Below are 20,833 nucleotides of genomic sequence, written 5' to 3' on the forward strand. Positions count from 1 at the left end.
CTGACCCACCCACAGACGAAGAAGGGAGGAAAAGGGAGGCTAGTTGTGAGGACATGCTGTGTAAATATGTAACCGGCCTTTTTTTTTCCTCCTTGTGTGTGTGTGTGTGTGTTGATTAAGGCTTAGCTTGCGAGATGGGTGATGAATGCGGAATGTGGTGTGGTTGGGCGCGTGATGAGGTGGTGCTTTGATCATTCCCAAGCTAAGCAACGCAGTAACCGTGGTGTGTGAGTGTGTGTGTTGGCTGCGCTGCCAGATGCGGAAGGAAGATGACAACAAAATGGCTTGGGAGGAAGAGCAGGAACGGGATAAGGTGAAAGAAATATAGAAAGAAGAATAGAAAAGGAATAATAAGAGAAAGAAAAGAAGAGATAAGAAAAAGAAGATAAGAGATAAGAAGAAGAAGAAAAAAGAAACGTAAAGATAAGAAGAAAAAGAAGAGATAAAAAGTAGAAGCAGAGTAGGAAAAAAAGCATGAGATAAGAAGTTACAAGAAAGGCCGAGTAATAGGGCATATATGAGAAAGAGTTAATCTCATTGAACTAAAGTACCGCCTTACAGTATGAGGATCCAACAGCTACTTTAGGCCAGGAGCGACCAGGATCGTGGGGGTGGCAGGGCGGGGCGAGACACCTTAGCGTTATCAGGCAGATATGTTGGCCTTCCCCGGCAGCCTCTCGTGTGGAGGGGACAAGCAAACACCACTAGCTAATAAGGCCCACCACTCTTATTTTCTTATTAATTTGCCCAAGATTCATGAACGTATTAGGAATTATTATTGGTTATTGAAAACGGGGGAAAATCTATTAATTGTGGTGGTGGTGTGTGATATGCGATAGACTGATACACTGTAGGTCAATCGTCATTACTTTGTAATTTCAAATATTTTCTTGCTTGGTGATTTATATTTTGTTTGTGTATAGTATTTTTCAGTGAGTTAGGTTGAGACTTCCTGTTACCTTGTTTGGCAGTCATTGTGCGTTGGTCTGTCAGCGCCTCCTTAACAGGAATGTCCCTAGGCCGCCGCGTGCTGCCCCCATAATTGTTACCCTTGTGATTTATTCTGTCCGATCGAAGATGACTCGGAGAATGGCCCAAGGTGAGGAAATTGGAATCGCCTACAACGAACCCGCAGCACACCAGCGAAAGTAAAGTCTTACACACTGAACTGGCTTCCTTGTAGTGGAAGTGACTGACCGCCACTGTCAATCAGGGTGCTGGGCGGGGCAGGCGCAGGTGTTGGTGGTGTGGGTCAGTGGGTAAACTGTGCCCTGAACTGTGTTGGTTTTCGTCACCCGACCCTTCCATCCATCACTCACTGGGTATGGTGGTCGTGACGGGGATGGGAGGCGGCGCCCGTCTGCCTGCCGGGCCTCGGTCCGGAAGAGTGCCCGCGCTGCCCCGCCCCAGAAATTATTCAATCAGTTCATCTCGGAAGCAGGTGTTGCGTCATGGCGGTGACCCCGAGCTACCGTACGGATTCACCTGTAGTAAGAGGCGGCGGCATCGTTGTAGCGGGGTCCAGTGAGGGAGCAGGGGACCCGCATCTTCCCGTTTTCTTTGAGCGTGGCTGCGCTCAGCAGTGTTACCATCGCCTCGCATGATGCTATCTAGTTATGCCTAGGGGTTGCCTTTAATTTGACAAACTTAACGTAAGCGTCTCTTGGTTTACAGTCCTCACTTTATAATAGTTTAGTGTGGGCTAAAAGAAGGGGATAGTGTCGTGGGATAGGGGACTAAACAAATGCTGATAAAAATGGTAGTTGGTTGCCGAGAGGAGGCGAGCTGCCCAGTCTCAGTGCTCGGAGAGTGAACTTCAGTGAAGAGTGATCAGTAGAGTGGTGGTGCTGGTACGTGGTGGGCATGTGTGCCCTCGTCGAGTGCTAGGATATACACCACAGCCGCCCAGGGGCCTCAGTGGCTGTGAAGGACGAGAGGGATTTATAGCAATCACCCGCAGCGTGTGAGGACTGTGGATACTGGGGGATAGTGCTTCGAGGTGGGTGTCTTGGATATGTGTGTGTGTGTGTGTGTGTGTGTGAGAGAGACAGAGAGAATGAGGCTGGTACTTCATGTGCGTCATGAGTTTCTGGCGTGGGCGTGTCAGGAGCCTCTGTGTACCACCCTTTGCCTTTGTTGCATGCGTCTTTTTGGCCTCAACCTCCACCCTCAGCCTCATTTTCTTAGCTCTTCTCCCCCGCCGCTGGTGTGGTGTGAGGGCGGGGCTCCATTAGTCAAGACGCATCTCCCACGGGCTGTATGTGTACGCTTGTGTGGCGCGTGGGGGCGGGCAGAGGGTGTTGGTGTAGGACAGAGGGAACGGGTGTTGATCCCCGCCCTGACGACAGCCACTGCTCCTAAACCTGGTGAATGAGTCTGGACCTGAATGTCGGTGCAAGTACTGCCAAAGTTAGCTCGTGGCCGCAGCCAGGTGTGTCGTGCCACCAGATGATGCCCGTCGAGACCCAATTAGGGTGCGCGTGGAGGACGTGTGGGTGTGAAAGGTGGGCGGCACTGGGTAGCATGCGTGCCTACCCACCCATATTTGGCGGTGGCCCAGCCCGTCGACAGCCCGAGCCTGCCAGGCGCCCCCCATGCCCCTCCCCTGGCTCAAGCCACTCACCTGCCCCGCTTACCCTAACGTTCATCACGGGGCTTTTCCTTCATCCTTAAACACCCTCCTACCGTCCCCGTCACGTGCTGCGCCCAGATGTATGAGTTGTGCACAGCTTGATTTACTTGTCTGTTAATGTATTTAAATTTAAAGCACCACTCAGACAAGGATGCTGAGCGTGTGATGAGAGGATGAGTGGTCTTGCTAACGGCGTGCCAAGCCCGCGAGGAGGATGCTTGTGTCAGGTGGAGGAGTGTTGTCAGGCGGGCCGTGCAGGATGTGGGAGGCGCGGCTCCAACAGGTGGTGCAGCTGGCTGATGGAGGACTCCTCGGGGCTGGCTCGCTGCCATGGCCCCTTCAACATGTATTGCAACAAAACTAACCATCAGTATGCATATTATTGATAGTAATTCAATGCACGATCACCACTTCGCGAGGCCACACGCGGTCATGTTTAAGCCTTGCAGCAGGATCTTAGGCCGCCCCCCGCTATCGCCTGCAATTTTCTCTGTGGTGGTGGCGGGGGAAGGGGTGGGTGGTCAGCACTTCCGGTTGGCGTGGAAAGTGAAGGTCTTGCAACTTCCTCACGTAGCCCGGGGCCGGGAAGTTTCGTGTATTGCAGAGGGAAGTGAGTCGCGTGGGCTGACTCACTGCTTCCTTGAGTAGTCTCTGTTATCAGTAGGGGCCGGGTGGCTCAGTGAGTGTGGTGCTTGCTGGCGACCCAGAGGTTGTGAGTACCAGCTCACGGCGGCTTCTCGGTGAGAGGTAGGTGCCCTCTTGTAAACCAGGCAGAGCTGCTATCTGGTCTTAGCCACCGAGCACTGGGGTGCCATTCAATCACTTGTTTTCCCTTATCAGTGGCAATAGTGTGCAAGCTACGCCTTGCTACTATTACCACCTGGCCCTGGGCTTGAGTTGTCACCTGTCCCGTGGGTACGGGTGACCGCTGCGTGTCTCGGCAAATCATCGTCGCTACAGTCACGCCCAGCGAGCGTGATTACCGTGTGAGCCACGCCCACGATGCGGCACACGCCCACACCCCCGCTTTTTGACGCACCCATTAAAACACCCAAGTACCCATGAATATTGCTCTTAATTGAGGCCCCTTGGTGCTGTCAAGGACATATATAAGACCTATCAGGGAGACTGCCATGTTTTTGGAAGACTGAGTAGCATGTGTTGTGGCGATCCTAACACGGTCATGTACTGCAGCGGAGTGTGGGCGAGGGACCGGCCCCGCTGTCCTTGTATCAGGGCGACGCGCTGCTGGTGTGTGTGTGTGCCGCGGGGCGGGGGCAGTGAGCTGAGGTGTGGGATGAGGCTGCTGGTGCTGGCGGGCTGGCATGACCTTGGCCGGGGGCAGGGGGCGTGACACCGCTTGCTTGGCTCAGAAGGAACAGGTGTGGTCGCTCTGAACCCAGCTGCAAGCCCCAGGGGTCAGGGGTGGAGCGTGCATCCAGTGGCTTCTGGACCTTTGCGAGATGGAAGTATCACGACGCCTCCATCCGAAATTGACCCTCACTTCTGGCAACTCAGTCTTGTTTTCTTCTTCTGGAGCAACGTTTAGCTGATTATTATTATTTTTTCGCTCTTCACCTGCTTCCTTTACTGCATATATATATATATATATATATATATATATATATATATATATATATAGATATATATATATATATATATATATATATATAATACAGCAACCGCTACAATCGCTATAATGTGCCTTTTCCCTTCTTTTCAGGTAAGCTGGGTGACTGTGGAATACTTCATAACAGGTATAGTGGTTTGTGGTTCTCGAGTAGTGGTTTAGACTTTAGAGCGTGGTGCGTGTATGGTGTTAACCTAGGTATCACCGCGGGCACACACACCTGAGGGAGGGGGGGAGGCATAGCGACCCGGAAACACGAGGGATGAAACCCGAGTGTGGCAACGCGGGGAAGGGGGGGTGTCTGGTCTGGCTGCATGGGGGGACGGGGGTACGGGGGTGGCACCTAATGACACAGCTATTCACTGTGATGCTCAAATGACACGTTGCAATCCGGATGTCAGTGGTTGTAGCCTTCACATCTGCGTTACCTGCTGTAGGGGCGTGGGCGCGGATGTAGCGGGAGCAGGGGCAAAGGGCGGGACTACGGGCCATATTATCAAACTCCTTAAAACCTTAGGCCATCTACTTAAAAAGATGCTCGCCAAAGGTGTAGACGATTTTCCCTGGATGGTTTATTGACCCTAGCGGTAGTTTTGAAAGTTCTGCGTCGTGAACGGGAAAAAAACACCCATGGCAACCTGACGTATCTCCTCTGTGGCCACCAAAAAAGATCATAACAAGAATCTGAAACCTTTGATAATATACGAGTCTGTAGATGCTCCTGCTGTGGTGTGGTGTGGTGGTGGTATACATGGGCCTGCCTAGTGCCTACCTGCTTGATTGCCTGATTGGGGAATAGTGCGGCGGGGAATTCACTCGAGGTATCGCCCGCCGCCCACGTGACAGGCAAGGCTTCATATTTAAAGGGCGTAGCCAAGGTTACTTACCACACGATGGGCTCCGCATTTTGTTGTATTTGAATGGTTTTTTACGTACATGCCATTGAGTTGGGTTAGTGATGCAGTGGTTAGTTAATTCAAGCGTTGACCTGTGTGTGTGTGTGTGTGTGTGTGTTTGGGCATTATGGTCCGGGGGTAGGTGGGAATGATGGTAGATTTGGGTAACATGACTAGCAAGGCATAGATAGTTGTGAGAGTTTCGTCGTACAGGTGGCGGGTGCATGGAGCGAGACGGGCCGCGAGGGCAAGGCAAGTCAAAAGTACAATGAGTGTTTGCTTAAGGACCTGGTCACTGGGTGCTGGCGGCGGCCCAAGTCGTGTGTGTGTAGCTGGCACGGAACTCCTCCACCTCCCCCTTCTCCCTCTCTGTCACCGCTAAAATGATCCACACTGCACGCTTACCACCACCACCTCTTGCACCGCCTCTCCTCCGTGTAGCCATTGCTGGAGGTGTTGAGAAAGGCCCCGCCGTGGATGACGCCTGTTACCCTGGAACTTCCATGGTTTAGGAAGCTCTGGAAGGGGTCGATTTACAGGGACACCACCCGCTTGTCTTTCTCCCTTGAATTTTGAAGTTATGGTGTGTGACAAGTTTGTATAGAGCAAGTAACAGATGGCAACCAGAAGAACTATGACAGCCTAGGAATCTTAAATAGCGAGGCAGAAAACCAGGTGGAAACGCTAGAGAAATTAAAATAGAACCTGTGCTGGAGTAGGATGGAGTACATAAGAACATAGGGAAACTGCAAGAGGCCGTACGCTAACTAGACGGTGGGAAACGAAAAAAAAAACACTGGGAATGAAAATGTCTTGCAATGTACTAAAAATATCGTGATTAGAAGAAGCTGGAGTTGATGGTGGAAGAGATGAGTGATTAATAAAAGAATGTAAGCAGAAACAGGAAGAGAAGCGCGATAAAAGAGGAGGAATAGAAGAGGGGAAATAGAAATCCCCATCTCCTTCTTCATCCGCCCTCAACACACCCCACCCGCAAACATTTCCACAAGTTGATTTTTGTTTCTTTTTCATTTCCTGTCACGCGCTGCACATGGAGGAAGGGGAAGAGAACTGCTTGTCATTACTGTGGTGGCGGTTGTCTGGGGGTGGGGTGGGAGGGGCGCTTGGTGGTGATGCAGGTAGTGAAACAGCGTTAGAAGTGGTGGTGATTGTGGGTGAGTAGGAAAGTTTGTGGTGGTGGGTGAGTAGGAGAGTTTGTGATGGAGGAGCTATTATTGGTGGTGGTGGTGGTGATGACGTACGGAGAGATGATTGTGTGGTGAGGGTGCAGCATTGAAAGCGGTAATGGTGATGATAATGGGGTTAGAATGATGTTGATGCAGGAACTACTGGTGGTGATGGTAGTTGAGTGGAAATGGATGGAATGTTGGAACTGGTGGTGACGGTTGTAAATGAGTGGAAATATCAACTATGTGTGGTGATGAATGAGTGGAGTTGGTTATAATTCCTGAGTGAATGAATGAGTGAATGAGTGTTAATGTTGGAATGTTTGGATTGCTTGTAATGCTGAAACTATCGGTGGTGGTGGTGGTGGTGCTTATTTGAGGTGGTTAGCGGTGATGAGTGGAGTTGTTGGTGATGATTGACGAATATGAATAGCTGTGACATATGAAACTAGTAGTGATGGTGAGTGGTGGTGAGGTGGGTGCAGCATGAGAGTTTGATGTAAAAAAATAGATAACACGTTTGAAATAGTCACTCCTCCTTCTCCTCCACCCGTTTCATCTTTCATAATAACAAAATGATAATAAACACAACACTTCAGTCTAAAGAGAAAACACGCCGATGCCAAAACAGATAAATCCTACCGCCAAGAGACACAGACAAGACAAACACTAACAATTTGGAAGATAAAAAACAAAACAAAAAAAAACACGTTGGGAGGTTTGCCACTGAAGAGAAAGTAAAATATTGGTGCACGAAAATTAATGAGGCTAAAAAAACACGTTGGGAGGTTTGGTATACTGAAGAGAATGTAAAATATTTGTGCACGAAAATTAATGAGGCTGAACAAAGTAAAGTAAATTGTGGTTAGAAGTAGTTCGTAACAGCGAAGAATATAATTGAACAGAGGTGAAGAAAGGTCAGAAAGATAGAGTGGGTCATGGTGACACTTAGATAAATATGGTGACAAACTGGAAAAGGGGAGGAATGATTAGTAGATTATCTCTCTCTCTCTCTCTCTCTCTCTCTCTCTCTCTCTCTCTCTCTCTCTCTCTCTCTCTCTCTCTCTCACCACCACAGATAGTTCATATATTACAACCATTTCCACTCATTTACAACCAACACACACACACTCTCTCTCTCTCTCTCTCTCTCTCACCACCACCACAGATAGTTCATATATTACAACCATTTCCACTCATTTACAACCAACACTCTCTCTCTCTCTCTCTCTCTCTCTCTCTCTCTCTCTCTCTCTCAATGCATTTTATTTATTTTCCCTCATTTTCTTTCTTTTTTCACTGCGATTCATATTTAAAAAGAAATGCAAAGTAAAGGAGTAGAATAAACACGCATCATTGGGGTCGAGAACAGGAGAGGAAAAGAGAGGAGGAGGAGGAGGATAAAGAAAGGAGGGGGAGAGGAGTTGATAGCTTACTGACCGGTGAGGAAATTGACGCGATTAGTATATCTTTTTTTCTCCCTTATATTTTCCTCCTCCCCGACAGATAACGTGAATAACAAGCGTGTCTAATCTTTCCTCGTTTTTCCTCGCTCGTTTTGTCATGTTTACTTTCAGGCTCACAAAATATCGAACTCGTTGATTTTGTTAACTGGCACAACCGCAGCTGCTGTTATTTTTTTTTCATTTTAGTCTGATTTCCTTTATTTACTTCGGAGTTATTATATATTGAGGGTTTTCTGGACCATACTAGAGAGAGAGAGAGAGAGAGAGAGAGAGAGAGAGAGAGAGAGAGAGAGAGAGAGAGAGAGCCAGGTGTGGACGTGCAGCCTTCCTTTCTCTACGCCGGATGTTTACACTGACACTCTCCAAACCTCCATCCCCCCTCCCTCCACACACCGTCCCTCACCTCCTGCCTTCATATCTCTCTCCTCCTCCACTATCTCCACACCTTTCGGCTAATGTTAACTTCTCTACATCTCCCTTCACGCCCTACCTCCATCTCTCTTCTTCCCTTCTTCTCCTTCTCTCTCTACATCTTTTTCGGCTAATGTTAACTTCTCTACATCTCCCTTCACGCCGTACCTCCATCCCTCCATCTCTCTTCTTCCCCTTCTCTCTCTACATCTTCTTCCCCTACTGTTAACTTCTCTACATCTCCCTTCACGCCCTACCTCCATCCCTTCTACCGGCCTCTTGCAGACTCCTGCGTTCTTATGTTCTTATGTTCTTATGTTCTTATCTCCCTTCACGCCCTACCTCCATCCCTCCATATCTTCTTCCCCTTCTTCTCTCTCTCCATACCTTCAGCTGCTGTTCTTCACCTCCAGTATTTGGTTCTCCTTTCCCCCCCCTTCCCCGTGAGCTCCACATTGACCATCCTCTCCGTCCTCTGCATAGTCTTCATCAGCAGTAGCATCACTCTCGGCCTTGTTCACTTCGCCGAAATAAGAGCGGGATAAGAATATTAATCATTCGACACCATAAAAGCTGTTGACCGCTCATTCAGTCCAGGAAAACAATGAGCTGGAGTAATTGTGGACCCAGCAAGAGTAAGGGTCGTATTATTAGACATTTCGTCGCCCAAGAACACTTATTTGACAAAGCTTTCGTAGGAGTTGTGGGCATTTCCAGTAGTTTTATGGCCCTGGTGTTAGTTTGACCCTTCTTCTGTACCGTGAACCTAAAGAAACGCTCATTAGAACCCAATTGATCCCTCTTTGACCTTTAGAAATAGATGATGTGAAAAGGGAAAGTATCTTATAATACCGACCTAAGTAACGATGAAGGCTGACGATTGGTGCTTCATTGCTGTTCATACGTCGAGTGTTCACGGCTTGCGATCGTCAGTCAGCGTCAAAAACAGCGAAACGAATGCCACGCCGCCCCAACCCAGGCAAGTGTGTGCGGGTTCAACTTTTTCATCCGCCCTTGCCTCATCGTTTCGGGACTATTTGTCTGTCTGTCTGTCTGTCTGCCTTTGTCTTGCCTGTTCGTTACCAAAATCTGAAGAAAAAAAAAAATGTTGATTTAGTCACCAGATTCATAGAACATCTTTAAGGGAATGTCTCGAGACGATTTTGGTGGAATCTCCGGTAAGATCTGACATAGTGATGGGGAGTAGATTAAAAAATTTACTTAATGACCTTTGGCAGCCACATAGGAAAACCCGCTCCTTTTTATGGCAGGCCGTGAGTGTTTCCAGAGGGCACCGAAAGCGTTTGAGAGGCGCTCCGGCCCCTCCGATCAAATCCGATGAAAAACTGACAATGGCCACCATCTTAAAAATCAAGTCCTTAGGCGAATACAGTTTTATTACTGTTATCATAGTTGTTACTGAAGGAGAACACACTTTACCAGGTATACGATTCTTCTCATCCATTACTAAATTTGAAGAATGTGCTCTATGCTTCATGTTTGGTGTGACATTCATTGGATGCCATTAGTATGCGAGATTCGTCTGGCTGTATTGTGTGTGTGTGTGTGTGTGTGTGTGTGTGTGTGTGTGTGAAGGCATATAGTTCCTCCAGACGTTGAGTTTGCAGAACAGCCTGGCTTCCCGTCACTAGGTCATGGGTATCGGTGTTCTCGTCCCCGTGTCCCTGTTGAAGGCGTGCTGTCCTCTGCAGGAGTGCTGGCCAGGGTGCGATGGGAGGAGTGGAAGAAATTATTTGATATTGAGCAATAAGAGGAGGCAGAGCTGTCCTCCCCGTGCCTGTGTTTGGCCAGGGCGTTAGTTGCGTGCAGAGGTGTGGGTGCTCCCTGCCTCGCTTCCCCTCCTCCATAATGCATACGCCGTCCGGTCAGCGCTGCGTGCTGCCGGTAAACAGCGATGTGTACACGTCTGCGTCGCCGCCCCGTTAGACGGCTCCCTCCAGCTAGTGTTTACCTGTCGGCTGCCGCGGCGTGTCTTGGAGGAGACGGTGTTTTCCAGGGAGTCGCTAAAGTGTATGTCAACACGGCTCACGGCGGCCGGCTCGGCCCTGGGGCTTGTGGGCGAGGCTGCTGGAGAGGAGAGATGCTGGCGGGAAAGACGGTCGTGCCTTCCCCTCTCACCTACCCACCCACCCACCGTGCGTCACTGCCCCCCACCACTCACCTACCCACCGGTCCCGTGGGTGCCCCGCCGCCCCCACCACTCTGGCCCACGCTAAGGGCCTCGCCATTCACGCCCAGGCCGGAGCTATTTATGAATGTTTGTGTACCACTAAGGGCAGCGCTGTCTGAGGGGAGTTTATCACGGCACGCTGCAGGCCTGGGCACTCCCACACGAAATGTCCCTTTTCGCCAGCACGACCTAAACGTGGGCATCCCAACCTTAGCCGTGGCTGTGCCGGGGAGGTGAGGCACCTTTCAGCTGCACTCTGCTCCACGCGAAAATTAATGAAAACCAAATGGCGGGGCGTGCGCGCTGGTTGGTTACGTTGAGAGCACCTCCATATCTGGTGCTGGGGGAAGAGGGAAGCATCAGCCTGTGGTCCCTAGTTACCGCCTGATGTACACCCTCCCCTCCCCTCCCCATGGCTCTTGGTCCTATCCACATCCTTCTGGGGTCGTGGGGCGTGGCGGGCACTACTGGCAAGAGCGGCGTGGCTCAGGACACCACTCTGTGCCTTGGTGCTGTGTCGATCATCAGAGGCAGCCATGCGAGGGGGGAGGGGGGAGGACAGCGGTGAAGACTGATGACGGACGGTTTACACGACCGAGGGTGCGAAGGTTGGGGCGCGAAGGCCTACGGGACACCCTCATAACTTAGGTACCTCAGGTCAGTGTGGCGTGCAAGGTACGGTTTTGCGGTCCTTTTTTGGCCCTCCACTCTGTCCTGTCCTGTCCCTCCCAGCCTTCCCTTTCTTTCTGTCTGTCTGGCGTCTTGACCCTTCTTTCTCTGGAGCCTTAAGGAGGGTCGTCCAGGCTCGCGTGAACCGTCCATTTGTTCTTAAAGAGAAATGGGCGACACTGACTTGAATCCCAAACAGATCACAGACGAGCTCGCAGCGTCTGGTGAACGAACGTGTTTAGGATGGGAAGACCGATTGCTCCACACACACACACACACACACACACACACACACACACACACACACACACACACACACACACACACACACACACACACACAACTGTCAGCCGCCATGTTTAACTGGTGCATGTGTGTGGGAAGCAGCTGAGAGGCAGGGGGGAAGGAAGGGAGGGAAGGGCTTGCATGTGGGAGGGTGAAAGGTCACATCAACCTGTTTTAAGTTAGTGCAAGAAACACGGCGGGGCAGAGACTGTCGGGGGATGCACGAGACCCGTGTTTAGAGTGTAGTTTGGAGCTTGGCAGACTTACCGGCGCTGCGAGGGATAGAGTGATGGCCAGAGGGTGGTTGGTGGTGTACTGGTGTTATCGAGGTCAGTGGGGGGTGTAAGAGAGGGATATGACAATGCCCGCAACGAATAGATGGGGAGATGGAGCCCGTAAAGATGGCGAGATGCAGAGAGTGGAATTTGTGGTGTACTGGCGTTGTCTAGGTCAGAGGTGGGTGTAGGAGTGGGAGATGACAATACCCTCACAACGAAGAGATGGGGAGATGAAGCTCGTAAGGATAGGTGTGGGAGGAGCCGAGAAACCCTTGAATGCGTGGAGAGGGAGAAGGATGCAGAGATGGCGAGATGCAGGGAGAGGGAGAGTGGCATGGAGGGGGGGAGCAGCACCAACACTCGCCACAACACGGTTCAGGTTGCAATACTGGTGGCTGCCTGAACCTCTTTATGTCGGCTGGCTGGTCTCAGAATAATGCCTGATCTAGATGGAGTGGGCGAGTGGGTGGGGGATGCTGGGTCCGCTGCTGTTGTTATGCCATTCACAGCGGCCCTCAGACCCTTCACGCTATAAGTATCATCACTACTATTTTATCTGGAGAGACATCTATGCAGTGACCAACCCGCTCTAACACCGCTGAGCCGCGAGGGTGTCCTGCTTCGGTTTGAAACTGTGACGCACATCCACACCACCACCTCCTCCTCCTCCCCCTCCTCTCCTCCTCCTCCTCCTCATTGCGCAACCAAACCTGACGACTGGTGGAGGAAAGTCACGGTGCTGGGTAAGGATGAAGGATGAGGATCTAGGCTCGCCAGGGGGACGTCATGCTCCGGGGAGGGTTCGCGGAGGTGCTGGCAGACCCGGGCACCTAGGGTTGGGCGGGGCTGTTGGGCAAGTTTGCTGTCCACATGTGTGCTGAAGTATGGCCTTGTAGCCTACTGACCAGGTAGTGGTGGAAGTAGGAACAGTAGCAATGGTAGTAGTTGTTGTAGTAGTAGTTCATCAGTAGTAGTACAGTAGTATAAAAAGAGCTTGATGACAGTGGTATAGGACGTGATGTGTTGTCGTGGGCAATAGTAGTGGTTGATGTTGTATTATTATTATTATTATTATTATTATTATTATTATTATTATTATTATTATTATTATTATTGATATAAAAAGAGGCATGATGGCAATGGTGCAGGACGTGATGTGTTGTCGTGGGCAGCCCCGTATGGACAGAGGTAGCCTATCAAGGGTGTTGAGGCGAGTACTGCCGCCGCCGAGGTTCTTTGTGTGTGTGCAGAGACCTTGAACGTTACTTTCTGGAGGCGAGAGTCATGACAGCAGCAGGTGTTCAGGGAGTCATGCACATCATCCTTTTTTCTATCTTCTTAATCTTATCCTCTTCTCCTCCTTTTCTTCTCATCCCCTCTTCCCTCCTCTTTTTCTCTTCCTCACCTCTTGTTTACTCAGACTGTTGTGCATTAGTGTGTCCTCGTTTGTTGTTACATATGGCATGGTGGCGCAGAGCGATGATCTCAGTAAGAGGAGGTACTGCTGGTGTCTGCCGCGGCTGCGGTGCTGCGGGGGACGGCAGGAGGCGGGCGAGGCGGCTCGCTCAGTGGGTCGCCGCAGGCTCATTCTGCAACCAGTCCTTGTCATGCTCTTCGCGTCGCAGACAAACCTCAGACCCAAGCATTAACGTCAGGCACTGGAAAACCTGCTCGCTATTATGTCCTGCCGCCGAAGGAAAAGAACAACGACCTCAGCGTCGTGCACTGCACACCTCCTCGCCATGCCCCCACCTCCCCCCCCCCCCCCAGCCTCTGGTCGGTGACGCCGCTGGGTCGCGACGGTGACTTGGTTATGCACATGGCAATTCATCCAAGTGAATTATCATGCAAACCAGATTTTTCCTCGTCATTTTCTTGCCTGTGGAGGCAGGATGAATTCGTCAGCATGCACCAGACTTTTTTTTCCCCTTCAAGTGGCTTTCAAGTCCACCACCGGCGGCACGTAGAGAGGCTTCATATGAGTCTTAGGCGCCACCAGCTGCCTTCCCCCAGAGCTCGAGTATTAGCTCTTACGTCCTGTTGTGTGTGTAAACCAGGAAAGTACAAAGGCGGAGGTGGCGAGACTTTGCCTAGGCGGAAATTCCCTTACACAGTCTCGCCGTCTCCCTCCCGCCCCTCCCGCCTCCCGTCCAACCCCGCAGGTCACTTGATCCGCGCGTCAGGTTGGACAGAGTTGCAGGAGGGGGCGTGCTGCGGTGGGCCTTTGTTTGGGCGCCTTGTTCCCTTCAGGAGCTCGGCGAAGCAGCAAGTGAAGGGGAAGGGGAGTGAATGATGTAGGTGTGTTGGGGAGAGCCTTGAAGGGGAAGAACGGGCGCCTTGTGAGTGCTGCTGCTGCTCCTCGTCCGTCCGGCCACGCCCTGCCCATCCACTCCCACCCCCATCCTCGTTCCCCAGGCCCCGCTCTCTGCACCACCCCCGCCCCTATCGTCGCCAAACAATCCGCCCGTCTGTCTTGGTCTGTCTCCCTGTCCCGGTCTGAGCAAAGTGTAGTTGGACTCCTTGACGGCCATTAGTTCTTTTGTCTGTCTTCAGGATCGTCATTGCGTCCATTGTTGTCTGCTCTGGTGGGTCTCTATGCTCTCCCCCTCCCTCTCCCGCCTCGCCGAGAGGAAGCGAAGGAGGAAGAGAAGTGAGGAATTTGCAGGAAGCGGAGGATGTCTGTTACGTGCAAGTCCGGGGTAAACTTTCTTGGTTGCTGTTTGTGTTTTCGGTGGAGGCCTACGTGTGTGTTAACGAGTCGCCTGTGTCGTGGTGGGTAAGGCAGCGTCCCAGCCCCGGCCGTCCACGCGTCATTACCTTGCACCGCCGCTACTGCATCGCTCTCCTCACACCTCCCCCTCCCTGCTCCTCCTCCTCCTCCTTCCCTTTTCCTCCTCCTCCTCCTCCTCCTCTTCCCCCCCTCCCCGCACCTGGTGTTTCCGAGCTGACACTCTCCACACGGCCCCAGCAACACTCCCCAGACAACATACCTTCTGCACGTAATTATGTCCCACGAAATGCCTCTCCTACGAACCACATAGCGCTCCCAGAATGTAAATGGGGCGGTCCTACGTGCACGTCTCTCTTCCCTCCGCCGCTGGCCGTCCCTTGCAGCAGCAGACTTGGCCAAAGTGGCGTGCTTGCGCCATCTCGCTTGTAGTGGAGTGATGCACATCGCGAATGATCTGACAGCCCTGCCCTCACACTGCACGCTCGGGGCTGCATACCTTCCTGAGGGAGGCACTGGTCTTGTTCCCGTCTGTGTCTGTGCCTCATGAAAGGTCCGCCTTCTGTTCTCCTTCGATGCTGGTGCCGTGACTAGGATGACTAGGGACGAAATAGTACATGCCTGGCTTCATGTGTTCAGGACTGAAGGGTATACCTGATAGGCACGGGATTGTATGCGTTATTTGTTTGTGATACCGTGGGAATCATGAATACACGCTGCAACGCGTGAGCGCGCGCATACGTACACACACACACACACACACACACACACACACACACACACACACACACACACACACACACACGAAGGCTGTATCAAGCGGAGGATCGTTGTGCACAAATACGTCCACGTTCAGATAGTCTCCGCCACACCTGCGCCGCGGCCACTGACAGGTGGACTGACCGACCTTACATGGACGGGACGCTCCGCGGCCTTGCTCCCTTCCCTCCTCCCTCAGCCTCCTTGCCCATCAGCCTACGAGTGCAGGGCCACTAAGAGCCGCGAGGGGCTGTGAGTTTGTAGCGTATCCTGTCAGCTGTTGCCGCACCAGTAGGCCAGTGGTTGCAGTACGTAGCTTAGTAGGTATGTGTATACTCTATTCGGCCGAGCGATTATTAGGTTGCTGCCTGCAGCATTATTGTTGGAACAGTGGTGGTGGGCGGCATGGGGTGCCACCATAAGCGCCTCTCGGCCAGTGACAGTGCAGATAAGAGGCCTTCACAACCTTCCACGTGGGGTGCTGGGGAAAGGAAGGAGGAATGACTCGTCAGTGTGCTAATGCGCTACTCATTGGTGACCTCAGAGCCTCAGAGCCAGCTTTTGGGTCACCAAATACGTATTACAAATGTACTAAAGAAGGATTTCCTAGCTAACCACTAATGAAGACGTTCTAGTACTGGAGAAGGCGGTGGAGGAATGTGCCGGAAATACCAGTTAGACGAACGTGTTGCCATTACGTGATGGTGACGGGAGGATCGCCTTGGCACACCTGGTCCGGGGGCCGGGAAGAGTCAGGCCTCGACACACGATTCTTTGTGAAAGTTTCTCTTCCCTGAGCTGGCCTTCAGGGGGCCGAGGGCCACCGTAAAGCCCCTAAATATACACACCTCCACGAGCGGCCAGGTGCTGCCTTGGATGTGGGCGGGGCAGCGTGCCCCTGCCCAGGTGTGGCCCGTCTCCGCACACCTGAGCGGCACCCTTCCTTTCCTCCCCTCTTTCTTCCTTCCTTCCTCGCCCCACCTCATCACATCAGTGTCTGGTGGGACGCATTATGCTTACTCCATAAGAAAAGTATAATCCCTGTCTTTGGGTCTTGGCGTATGACCACAGTAAAGCATTACAGTGGCTTGTGGGTGGCTGGCAGGCTGGCGTGACGTAATGAAGGTGAGGTGTGGGTGGCGGGGAAGGCGACGAGAGGCAGCGGGTATAATAATTCCTGTACGTCACATTTCCCTGAAGGCGGACGTGATGAGCTGTGATTGTGCTTTCTGAGTCTTGGGTTTTAAGGCTGGAGGAAGACCGGGCGAGGGAGGGAGGCTGTGGGCGGTGGGAAGGTTCAGGAGAGGGAGGCGTGTAATCCCCTCGCGGGCCAAGGAGTCATGAGGCACCGCACACAGCCAACCACAGCCGCCCAGCCCTCCACCACCCGCCGGTTCCTCTGCCAGCTGGGCCTCAACGGGCTACACACACTGGCAGTAACCGTGACTTAAGCTTTACGAGTATTTTCTCAATCGCATAAAAAAATACCTATGTAAGGTCGCCAAGGTGGAGAGGTGGGAAAGGTCAAGTGTGTGCTCATGGTGGTGGGGGGGGTGGCGGAGGGGGCGTGTAGTGACTTGAGGAGTGTTCTCGAGAGCTATTGACGAGACTGGAACGCATTCTCTCGAGTGGTGGACAGGAAATGAAGACCCGACACCCACTCGAGAGGGGACGTAATGCCCGCCCCGCCGCCGCCCCTGCCCCCGCCCACGCCCCTGCCCCACCCTCCGCCGACGTCATGGTCACCTCTCAACATTCCTTCCCGCGGTAATAATAAGACTTGCAGCTCCTCCAGGCCAGGAATCTTCACACCCGAGGCTATATAGGTCCGTGGTCTCAAACATTTCGGGTTCTACACTCCCAAGGCTTTCGTAGAGGTTGTGGGTATTTCCAGGGGTAGTTTTATGAGTCTAGTGATCATTTGACAAGGCTCCTGCACCATGGGCGTGAAAAACATTCATGACAAAATTCCTAAGACTAATCTAATCTCTTTTGTGGCCTTGGGAAATAGTTGCGAGCCGAAAGCGTTTGATAATGCGAGCCGATGTTTCCTTTTCCGAGTACTTGAGTCAACGGTAATCTCTCCCCCCCTCCCCCACACCTCCCTATGGCTGTGACGAATTATCAACTAACGGAGGCGTGGCCCGAGTGACTACATGCCGCGGGGGAGGGAACAAAGAGCCCAAGGAAGGGAGAGAGTGGGGGTCGCCGAGAGGAAATGACGAATGGATTGTTGACCGTGTATCCGTTCGGTGTGTTTGTGGCGACGTGAACAGGCTGCTTATCGACGACATGGAACAGCTGCGTATGATGACGGTGTATGTTGTAACAGTGGTGGACTTATCGAGTTTGAGATTGTGCATTGTTTTTGAGGGACGTGGATTGGCTCTTTGTATTGCCTGATTGATTGTTCTTGTTTTGTTTTGTTGTGTTTGTAGCGCGTTTGTCTCTTTGTCTTGACTTTCAATAGTATCTGAGAGCGTTGCCTTTGTTTCTTTTTAGGGGGGAAGTGGTTATCTGTATGTGTGTGTTTGTGTGTGTGTGTGTATTTTTTTCAGCAAAGGAGACAGCTCAAGGGCACAAAAAAAGGAAACAATAATAAAAAAAAGCCCGTTACTCGATGCTCTCAATGTGTGTGTGTGTGTGTGTGTGTGTGTGTGTGTGTGTGTGTGTGTGTACAGGGAGAGGAAATGTGACGTATGTTGTTGCAGAAAATTAATCGGGCATCCACTTCGCTTTCACCTCCTCCTCCTCCTCTTCCTCCTCCTCCTCCTTAATGATTGACAGACTGCTGAAGGTGTGGGTCAAGGTGAATGAAGACTCCCTTGACCTCCTCCTCCTCCTCCTCCTCCTCCTCCTCTTCCTCCTCCTCCTCTCCCTCCTCCTCCTCCTCCTCAAGGGTACCAAAACATGGGAGGTGCCGCCCCTTTCACTACTCATTCTCCTTTCTCCCGTTCCTCCTCCACCTCCCTATCCTCTCCTTTGTCCCATCTACTCTCCTATCTCACCCCATACCCTTCCCCTTTCTTCCATTCTTTTCTTCCCTTCCTCTTCACTCCCTGCCCTGACAAGCCGCTATGATAGGAATAACGACAAGTGAAGAAAAGGGATAAATGGCTGAAGGAGAAATGAGTTGAGGTGGAGACGGTGACGATGAGACTTGTGGTGACGGGCGGGAAAGGCTGTGGTTGTGGCGGTAGCGAAGGAGAGTAGAGAGGAGGGAGGGAGGGAGCGATAGTGAGAGGGGACGTGGCGGGGAGGGAGATAAGGGACAGGGAGGAGAGACAGGGAGGAGGGGAGACGCCCAAGCCACCGGTAACCTGACTCCCTCAAGCGACGGGCACGCTGCCAAGGTGTACAATCAATGGCCACGGCTTCCAGGTCACTCACCCTGCCACACGCCCCCTGTCGACCCCTGCCACGCACACACCCTGCCATCTGTCTTGTCATGCATCCTGTTTTGTCTAGTAATCTACGTTCCACACCCTGTCACGCCCCCTGTCGACCCCTGCCACGCACACACCCTGCCGACCCAGTCATAGTTTCGCCATTTGTCTTGTCATGCATCCTGTTTTGTCTAGTACTATGCGTTCCACTCACCCTGCCACGCCCCCTGCTGACTTCTGCCACACATACACCCTAACGACCCAGTCACAGTTCCGTCACTTGTCATGCAATCGTCTTCATCCTGTTTTGTCTCCTGCCATGCTCTTCACTCCCCCTTTCACCCTGCCTCGCCCCCTGCCACACATATACTCACACCCTGCCGAGCCAGTCACAGGTTCTTCATTTATCCTGTCATGCATCACGTCGTCACCCTGTTTTGTCTTTTACCATGTACCCCACTCTCCCTTTCACCCTGCCAGACTCCCTTCCCCCTGCCGATTCATATCTCACTCCCTGGCACAGCTCCGTTATCCCCTGTTACGTTCCTGTTTTCTCCTTGTCTTCCCATGCTCTATTCATCGTCTCACCCTGCCAGAACCCCCCTGCCACACGCTCCTTACCTACCCTGCAACACGGCCTCTATACTCGTTCTGTTATGATTCCTATGTCGACCCTACCCTTCGCGTGCTTCCCATCTCATGTACTCCCTTCATCCTCTTTCCCTGCCACATGATCCCTACCACCCTTACCACAAACCATACTTACCTTACCGTACCGCCCTCTCCCTTCCCTCACCCTGCCATGCCTCTCTTTTCATCTTATCTGGTCCCTCTTACACCACACTCCTCTCATCCCCTCTCCCCCTGCCAGCCCTGCCCCCCCCCCCTTCAACCATATCCGCTACAAAGCTTCCCATCACTAAATAGAATGTTTCTCTTTTTTCATCATTCTTTTACTCCGAAACAGATTCTTCTCCTTTCTCCCAGAGCCACGCCCACCCATCCCTCCTGTCTTTCCCATCATTTGCTCTTCTTCTACACTCCTCCTCCTCCTCCTTCCCGTTTCTTCCTTATTTATTACTCTGTCTTAACATCCTCCTCTCCCTAGTTCTTTCCCCTCATCACTCGTTTTGCTGCTCCTCTACTCGCATCCTAATTCAAACCAAAGCATTGTTGTCATTTTTCACCCAACCTCTTGTGTCTTATCCATTGCCCGACTCGTAGCCACTCACCCGAACTCCTGCTTCCACTCTAAAACCCTGCCCTCCCCTCTGTCTTCTCTTACTCTCCTCCCCTTGCCTTATCTCCCTCTCCTCCGCCGTGCCTCCTGTCTCTCCATGCGTACTCGTGACGTTGTCCAAATGGCCCCGTGAGGACGCATTGGGTGGCGAGACAAACACCTTCAGGATGTAATTGTTGCTTCTGATGCTCTGACCTCGTGCTAAGGGGGAGGGGGCACCATGTTGAGGCTCGCTTATTGACTATGTGGGGGGGGGTAAGGAAAGAGGGGGGTTGGCGGGGGAGTGAGCAAAGCGTTGTGTTTGCATGACGGGGAACGGAGGTGGTGGAGTGTAGGGGCGGAGGTTAGGCGTGGCGTGGCCGATGAGAGAATGGTGAGGGGTGCTGGTGTGTGTGTGTGTGTGTGTGTGTGTGTGTGTGTGTGTGTGTGTGTGTGTGTAAGGAGTGAAAGTGAGGGTGCTCGGGCAGAGGGGTGGAGGAGCCGGGGTAGTGGCACCAGCGGACCTTCACCCGACACCGCCGCCAGCGTGCCACCTGAGCCGCCCCACAGCTGCTCACCTCACAGGCACCACCAGCGGCCCGGACACCAGCAGCAGCACAAACATACGCCAGCTGGGTCACTAGTGCCATGACGCCGCGCACACCCATGGCTCACCACTGTCCACACTTATCACTGGTCTCTGCTGGGACCGTAGCGAGTCACACAGTGCTGTTTACTGAACGCTACGAGGAACCTATTAGTCTGTGTCCTGATACTTCAGAGGAGGGCAGCCAGGCAAGGGAGGTCCTGTTTCGAGTAGGGCATCTGGCATGGCCTCCTTGGCACTGCCCGCAAGATCCGGAGTGACAGGCACAGCAACAGCTCGGCAGCTTGTGTCTGGGAGCCTCGAGCTGGCAGTAGAGTTGCCTGGTGCCTTGCGACGACCAGTTTTCGTAGTCACCATCCAGGCCAGGCGTGGGGACTGGTTCCTCGCACGCCTACACTTTTAGGTGACGCCCTGGCTGGTGGGCGTGCGTGGGATCGGGAGAATGTTTATAGGTTGATGCGGAGGCGGTGCCCTGTCCATGTCGGGGCC

The 20,833-nt window shown here is 52.3% G+C and overlaps 1 protein-coding gene across 6 annotated transcripts in view; it reads left to right on the plus strand.

The window, feature by feature from the left end:
- LOC127005791 (talin-2-like) overlaps nt 1-20,833 on the plus strand; it is a 170,707-nt gene that overhangs the window by 27,894 nt on the left and 121,980 nt on the right. For 2 of the 6 annotated variants that reach the window (XM_050874896.1, XM_050874901.1), the window contains exon 1: nt 1,815-1,999. The exons of 3 other annotated variants lie outside the window; for them this stretch is intronic. The gene's annotated coding sequence lies outside the window, so the exon portion shown is untranslated. Of the gene's footprint in view, nt 1-1,813; nt 2,000-20,833 lie in introns of those variants that run through there. One more of the 6 variants, XM_050874902.1, reaches the window with a different exon arrangement.

Source organism: Eriocheir sinensis, chromosome 31, assembly GCF_024679095.1.
Source record: "Eriocheir sinensis breed Jianghai 21 chromosome 31, ASM2467909v1, whole genome shotgun sequence".
Classification (NCBI taxonomy): Eukaryota; Metazoa; Arthropoda; class Malacostraca; order Decapoda; family Varunidae; genus Eriocheir; species Eriocheir sinensis.